Source organism: Amblyomma americanum, chromosome 11 (assembly GCF_052857255.1).
Source record: "Amblyomma americanum isolate KBUSLIRL-KWMA chromosome 11, ASM5285725v1, whole genome shotgun sequence".
In the NCBI taxonomy this organism is placed as follows: domain Eukaryota; kingdom Metazoa; phylum Arthropoda; class Arachnida; order Ixodida; family Ixodidae; genus Amblyomma; species Amblyomma americanum.
In genome coordinates this window covers 109912776-109921408 of record NC_135507.1, presented here as the reverse complement: position 1 = coordinate 109921408, position 8633 = coordinate 109912776, and positions in this window count along the sequence as shown.

The following is an 8633-nucleotide window of genomic DNA, read 5'->3' as shown; positions in this document are numbered from 1 at the left end:
GGAGGATGCAAGACTCGCCAGCCGAATGTGCAAGTGCTTTTCAGAGCAGTGAGAGGGACGGAAATCGCAGGAAAGGGCTACTTCCTCCAATCACAGACCACAGCGCCGCCGAGCAGCCGATGCCCGCAACGCTCCCAACCGGAGTGACAGTTTCTGTTTCCCTGCTAAGTGCAAGCGAAAGTCCACGAACGTATCCCTACCGTCCTGACAGCTTCCCAGTATGGACACACCGACGACCGCTGCGCAGCAGCTGTTATTCTCCCTTTACGACGGTAAGTTTGCAATACGAAGAGTGTGCATAGTGCGTTGAAACCCACAACTGGCTCTTTCCCGCGCTCAGGCTTTGTGTCGCTTGGTCAGCTTGGTGTGGTGTGTGCGCCTCACTTTCGAAGTACTACTCATTATTAAAGCAGTTTCACATGCTATGACTGAGCGAATTATACGACAAGTGGCGCGACGTAGTGAAAAATTTCCTATTTTCCCGTTGTAACCTTGTCGCTCTGGCCGCGGGAAACAGGTGCGTGCACCGCGGCAGTAGAAATTGCGAGCGTTGTAGTTTCGCATTTGAAACAACCTTTATTTGTTAGGTGCATTTACGAATTGCGTTGTGGCCTGTCCTGGACATGTGCGCTTGATAGCGAATGAATGCGCCAGTGCACAGCACCAAGTATGCGGGCACGCTGCTAGTCAGCTGTGTAGTAGGCTTGCAGTACGTTCAGGACTTAGCAGCAGTGCCGGGCTCTCTGCCCCGTAGCATGTGCTCGTACTATCTGATACCTGTTACAAGTCGTACTCCGTGCGAAGGTACTTTTGTGTCAGAGGAAGTAATGACGGCTAGCTGCGGCTTTTTCGTGCACAACTAGGTATGGGCACCGAGGCCGCACGGCGGCTTGAGCCGCCAAAAGCCTGATCGTTGCACGATTACTTCATAATATGCAGTGGAATCGTCAGCAAGAGCGAAACTCCAAAATGTAATGTGTTGCCACATGAAATTTAGTACTGGGTTCATAATAAACTGCAGCCTCCGCGGTGGCTCAGTGGCTATGGCACGTGCTGGCCCGAAAGACGCGGGTTCGATCTCGGCCGCGGTGGTAGAATTTTGATGGAGGCGATATTCTAGAGGCCCGTGTACTGTGCGATGTCAGTTCATCGTCCTGTCACCTACCCTTGTGTCTTGTCTCTTTTTTGCGCCTAAAAACTATTTAATTATGAACCAAAACCAACTAGCCCAGCAGCAAGTGCTCTTAGGCGATGTCAGTGCTCGTTAAAGAACCCCGGGTGGTCGAAATTTCCGGAGCCCTCCACTACAGCGTCCCTCACAGCCTGAGTCGCTTTGGATGGTAAACTCCCATAAACCAGAAACAAAACCATAATAAAATTCATCGGTTATGTCAGCTCACCAGGAATGTATATGCATTGAAAAGTTGTTTACAGGGCTGAGGACGTGGGTTATTTTGTTCTTGACAGCTATTGGATTTAACACACTTTACATAATGTGAATATTTTTGTCGGTTTCTGTGGCAGACTCAGCAGGCATAAATTACCTTTTGTCTATCATCCATGCGTGAGGAAGTAATTTAAATGTTTTCCAATTTTTGTTCCTGAACAGAGAGCCAAGGAAGCGAAAATCAAGTACAGCTGCACACAGTGCCTGAAAATGAGCAGTCGAGCAGCAGCATGACCTCACCTTATGGTATGTATATATACCGCCAGGTGCAATCTCACGTCTTCGATTTGAAATCATTTACCTTCTCGCAAAGCCTTGCATGTCTGTAATAACATTTGTCATGCAGTAGTATTAGTGCATGTGTATTTTGCATCTATAGTAGAGCAAGCTAACTGCAAGCATCAAATGTTACGAATGTGCTAATTTTTTTTTTATTCATATCTTGTGACAGGACCATGGACTACAGGTGAAACAAAGCTGCTCCTGGACTGTTATGTACGCTACACGCCACAGGTGGGGCCTCAAAGGAGGTTCCGCAGCAAGAAGATGATGTATGAGCAGATTGCTCAAGACATACAGAGAGTTCTTGGAGTCATTCGCACAGGAGTCCAGTGTGAGACAATTAAGGTTCAAGACGCTGGCCAAACGAAAACGCAGTGTGGACAGAAATAATGGAACTTCTGGACAGTCTCGCTGTGCAGTGTCATATGAAGAAGAATTTGCAGCTATCAGAGAAATTGATGACAGCATTGAGCCTGAAGTTCTGTGAGGTGTGGGAAAAGTTTCATACAAAAAGACCATCTCAAACACTGCTAGTGCAGCTCCTTCGAGTGTCAGCTGCTCTGATGGCATCGAGGAAAGCGTCAATGATATATCATCTGATGACCCTACGGTAGATTCTGGTTCATCATTTGAGGAGAAAGAAAATCAAAGGTACCGCACAGACAGAAAGGTACCGCACAGACAGAAAGATGCGCCCGAGCACATCTAGGATGCAGAAAATGGCATTATTTTTTGAGGAAATGCGAAAGATCAACAATGAAAAAGAAGCTCGGCGCGAAGAAAGAGAACAGAGAAAAGTAGACAGGCACCAGGCACTACTCAAAGCTCATGCGGAGCAAATGGTAGTGCTGAAGGATATTTTGAACTCAAAATAAAAAATAGTTCTTGATTGAAAGAGCATATTTGATATTGATTGAAATCATATTGATTGAAAGTGCAATCGACGGCACAGGCCCAGACAGTTCCCAGCCTATGGAAAAAGGTGTAATGAACGTCGCAAGCTGCACCACTTCGCGTTGTGCTGTCAAGGAACGTCTAAAGTTGGCCAAGTGAGCAAAGACAGCAGTGACGATGACTTTGACATTGTAGAAGTTGGAACTTGCAAAGGAAGCACGAAAGACTGGGTAGTCGAAGCTAAGATTGCTGAAAGAAATATTTTTTTCAAAGTAGACACCGGGTCGCAGGTATGCCGCTACCGTTCTCTGTGTACCGCAAGCTTCGCGAGACTGAAAAGTTACAGCCTACAAGTGCGGTGCTGCGAGCTTACACCGAAGGCGTCATAACTTACTTCGGGACGACGACACAGGAAGTAACTATTCGTAACGCTTCCACCACCGTGAAGTTCTTCGTCGTGAAGAATGACCGTCATGCCATTCTTGGACTGGATGCAAGCGAAGCCTTAGGACTTGTCCAGCGCACGGTGGCCACTGTAAGTGCTTCGGAGTGGTGGTGGTGGTGGTGGTAGTGGTTTTATTAAAAATAATAGTAAAAAGGAAGGAAAAGATTTTTGATAGCCCCGGCATCTGCCATCGATACTGAAGCACCTGAGCTGGGGCAGCGGAAATAAAGGATAAGCAGGCAGAATGGAGAAATGAAATGAAAGAGGTGAGGGGACAGGAAGAGAGGATAGGTGAGCGTTCTGTTCCAGATTGGCAGCGTTTCAATGCAATCACTGTCGGCAGCGTTCAAAATTCGATAGTGTCTGTTTCAGAAGATAGCGTTTCACTTTCAGTCAGTGGCGTTCCATTCTCAACCCCCGTCTCCGTCTCAATTGACATTGCATTCTCACCCCCGCCATGGTGGCTCAGTGGTTAGAGCGCTCGGCTGCTGATCCGGAGTACCCGGCTTCGAACCCAACCGCGGCGGCAGCGTTTCGGTGGAGGCAATATTTACGTAATTGTAAGATTTAACTATATAATCATCAATACATCCGCAGAACTCGCATTGACAAGCTTAAATTTTAGTAGGAAATCTGGGTGAGTTGGTACACTTCACGAACAAAAAACAGCAAAAAAACGAACACAGCGAAAAGACGCACACACACGACGTCTGGACGATTTGTTAGCTATTAAACGCTTTTGCTGTCGTCAAAAACGTTCCCCCATCTGTTTTTTATGGCAGTTATATGTGCTCGATGTGAGCGACGGAAACATAATGATTTTGATACATATAGGAAGAATGGACGAATACCCGCAATATGTCTATATCAGTACCTTAAAGTTTCCTGTATTAAAAATTTCTGCCCAAGAATGTTGGACATGCGTCCCCATCACTTGCGGCGACGGCGAGACAACCAATACAGGGAACAGATCATATCGAGACGCCCGCGAACTTAGCCGTCTGCTCACTTTGCAGTGTAATGGGAACGGCCGCGGAGAACGGGATCCATCCAGCACCAGTCACTCCCCGGCACGCTACTATGAAACGCCTGAGACGTATTAGTCGTCTACACGGGCACAGCAGTGCACTGAACTACTTAATGGCCTCGTTGGAACAGCCGCCGCTGTTCACAAACCGCGGTGATGGAAACGACTCATGCAACGGCCGTGGCAACAGCGTCGTACGCCTTCCATGCATCGGCGTCGCCGTCTTCCCAACCGGACGACGGGTGTTTCAGCCGTTATTTCATATTAAATGCACTTACACTCTTCTCCCTGACAGTGCATATAATGAAGGTCGTCAGTATTTAAGGAGCGAACTATAGAGTAGCAGGATACAGTCGTAAAAATCTCGCACAATCTGAACCACTCGGCCCACGGAGCGGCGGGGCAACCCAGCGTCCAGGAAAAGGCCTGGCCAGAGGCTGCAGCGTCCGAAACACATATTCCATCCCATTGCTATGTTTAAACACGAAGTTCTACAGACGCACACCGACGGGCAGCGTTTCTGGCGTCTCACTTGAACGCGGCGGTTCTCGACGCTAGGCCTATAGAGGCTAATAGCCTACCCAACCATGCGGGAAAGTGAATCGCCACCATCTCTCACCGCTTTAAGCCGTTAGGCTTAACGAAAGCCTCGAACCCCCGTTAAAATAGCTCGCAGCTGAAGCACGCATTCCAGAATCAGGTCGCACACGCAAATGCAGGCTACATTTTCTTAGCGGCCATAGACAAAGACAGGCGCAGAGAGTTCATCGGCTTAAGTAGCAGAGAAGCACACCAAACTCTGAAACGCAGCAGGCGAAAATGCAGGCTGCTGAATGGTTCCCAGACGCCCAAACCATACTTCCCCGGAGTAACCTCTGTTCGTTGCGGGCCCACCTTGTTGATGATATCATTACCCATTACTAGTGAACCCTGGAGTCCTCACCTTTTGCGATGTCGTGTCGATCCACAGCACTAACTGCTTCTGTGGAAAGCAGCTGCCGGTCTCATCTTTAGCCCCAGGTATCCTCCACATTCAGTGTCTCTGGTAGCTCCCGGGAATCCCCTAAGCGCCTTTTTCAATGAAGGCTGGCATCGGGCCCCGGAAAATGCGCGCTGGCCTCCTCCTGGTTTGACATTGCAGACGCGTGTTCGGAGTACGAAGCAATTAAGAATTTCAGACATGCCTTCCAGGGTTAGGCTGCCTGAAGCGACCCTACCGCATGGCCATGCAACCGTCTGCGGTGCCAGTCGCCCAACCAGCCCGGCGGGTTCCACTGTCCCTGCGACAGCCACTTCGGGAAGAGCTGCAAAGAATGGAGCGTGCGGGAATCATCGTGAAAGAGGATGGTCCCACAGACTGGGTAAGCCCCTTGGTCTTGTTCAAGAAAAAGGATGGCAAACTTAGGGTTTGCATGGACCCAAGAAAATTAAACAAGCACGCAAAAAGGCAGCATTACCAGCTCCCAAAGTGTGAAGACATGGAAGGCCGGCGCAGCCTATTTTAGCTGTTTGGACGCTAATTCTGGTTTTCACCAGATACCACTTGACGAGAAGACGTCCACAATATGCACTTTCGCTACCCCCTTTGGAAGATATCGTTATCTCCGATTGCCGTTCGGCATTTCATCGGCTCCCAAAGTGTTTCAAAAACAGATGAGTGAAATCTTCGATGGCCTTCCAGGTGTACATGTGTACATCGACGATATTTTGGTCTGGGGCGCAACCAAACATGATCAAAGACTAGTGGCAGTCATGAAAGCTGGACTAACGTTCAATGCAGAAAAATGCAAGTTTGGCGTCACTGAAGTGCAGTTTCTAGGTCATATCGTCACACACAGGGGCATCTCGCCAAACCCGAAACTTGTTAAAAGTTTGCTGCAGACGCCCGTGCCCAAGACCAAATCCGATGTTCAACGCATGCTCGGTGTGCTGAACTATTTTGGTAAATACGTTCCGCGCCTGTCCGAGCGAACTGCGTCACTGCGAGCGCTTATCAAACCGCATTTAGAGTTCGAGTGGACTGAAAACCACATGAGGGAGTGGAAAAGTGTCGTGCAGATTCTAAGCACGACGCCCGTGCTAGCCATTTTTGATCCCGAAAAGAATCTAAGATCACTTGTGATGCTTCAAAAGACGGCATAGGTGCAGCGCTGTTGCAGTGTCACAACGGCCAATGGCGGCCCGTGGCATATGCATCTCGTGTGCTAACGCAAGCTGAGCAGCGTTATGCACAAATTGAAAAAGAGGCGCTCAGCATTTCATTTGGCTGCGATAAGTTTTATCAGTTTGTTTACAGACAAACGATTCTCATCGAGACGGACCACAAACCTCTCTTGTCCATAGCTGCCAAAGGAATATGTGACATGCCTCCCCGTCTCCAAAGGTTCTTTTTAAAACTTCTCAAGTACGACTTTGTGTTGCAGTATGTCCCGGGAAAGCACCTCATCTTGGCAGACATGCTGTCACGATCGTCTTCGGTTGCTCAGGACGACAGCACTGGCGCCACGGACGACGTGGAAGTACTCGCAGTTGCTGTTCTGGGCTACATGGTCACGGATGCAACACGTCAAAAGCTGATAAATGCAACAGCTCAGGACGACTACCTGCAGGCAGTCATCTCTTGCCTGTTAACTGGCGAGAGCATCGAAGGGGAACTAAAGCCATTTTCATCTGAGCTTTCTGTCGTAGATGGTATTTTGTTAAAAGGCACGAAAGTGGTCATACCAAAAAGCATGCGGCGTGATATTTTAGCAAGAATTTATGCTGGGCATCTGGGACTGCAGAAATGCAAAGAATGGGCTCGTCGTCTTGTTTTTTGGCCCGGTCTCAGCAGTGACATTACGATTTTGATCCAGAGTTGCCCCACTTGCCGCGAATTTGCACACAAGCAACCGCAAGAACCGCTGCTGATGCGCCCAGTCCCTGGATGTGCGTGGTATCGAGTTGGCGTAGATATTTTTTCTTTTGGAGGAAGTTCGTACATCGTGGCGTTTGATGCCCTTTCCAACTTCCCAGAAGTCGAGAAACTTGCGGATACTGCGACAAGGACGGCAATCGCGGCACTGAGTGCTATGTTCGCGAGGTACGGCGTACCGCTCGAAGTGTGCACCGATAATGAGCCCCAGTTTGCAAGCCACGAGTTCGCAGTCTTTGAAAGAAATTTCGACTTCACTCACATCACATCCAGTCCTCGCTACCCACAATCCAATGGACTGGCAGAGAAGGGTGTCCAGGTTGTGAAGCGTATCCTGAAGAAAAAGTGAACGCTCACGGGAAGACTTCTGGCTAGGTCTGCTGGCCTACCGCTGTACGCCGCTGGAAGACGGCCGGTAACCTGGGGAACTTCTTCAAGGGAGATGCCTGAGAGCTAATCTTCCAGATTTTGCTGCTGTGCCGACAACTGCGGTGAAGAAGCACCTTCAGAAAAAAGCGGGAAGCCACTACCACCTCTGGCTAACGGATCAGTCGTGAGGTTCGGGATAAATCATGGTCAAAAAAAGGCATAGTCGTCGCCACTACTGCACCCAGGTCATACGAAGTGCAAGCCGAGGATCGTCGGGTCTTTAGGCGCAACAGACATCTTCTGCAAACCCGTGAGAGGTGTGCAACAGACATTAGTGACGACGATAGTGATTCGCTCGAGCATGAACCTGTCGACCCCGGCCCAACTGCTCCAGACATCACGACTGCTGCCACAGCGCTATCCCATGCTGACTCACTCCAGCAACAGCCCGCCGTCAACAGCGCAGCGTCCGCAAGTGCTGCGCGCCACATGTCAACACCTTCTCCTGAGCCAACACCGGCCCCAAGAAGGTCGGCTCGTACAGTCAAGCCACCGCAACGACTTCATTACGATGCTGAATTTAATCAAGTATCCTGAACTTTGTTTTCATTACTCATCAGGGGATTTATCGGGCGTGCACTATCTGCCTTATCGTTACAGCGCACTGACTGCCTTATCATGTCGTGCCGGTGCCCCGCCCCATCATCTATATAAAGGCGTACCAATAAACCCTACGGGTGCTTCTTGTTCCTGCCACCATGTAGTTGCCACACATCACGTTACAGCTTCCATATCTATCTTTGCCATGCGCTTCTTTCCTGTCGTCTGTTCTCCTTTTTTCCTGCGAAAGTAGGCATTCATGATTCGTAATGACATGTGCATTGAATTTGAATGATGCCTGTGGTTATGGTGAAGAAAAATAATTCCATGAGTTCATTACGTATAATAAATTCACTTTCATTGCCTGTATTGTTGATGACAAGTAAAGTGTGCTACTATGCAGTGACATTACAAGCTAGTATTTCATCAAGTAGCGAAAATTGGTGCGTACAGCTGCAGCTCTGCACGTTAAACACGAAATATAGCACTGAAATAATGCTCAGCACTGTGCAACATACTGCAGCCACTAGGGTACTTCTAAAATTCTAGAAGCAGTCTGAAAAGCTGCGGTCATATATATTATGCTCCAAACTAGATCTGTGGATGTGAAACATGCTGTGTTGCAGTGCTACAATGCGTGTATTTATGAATCATT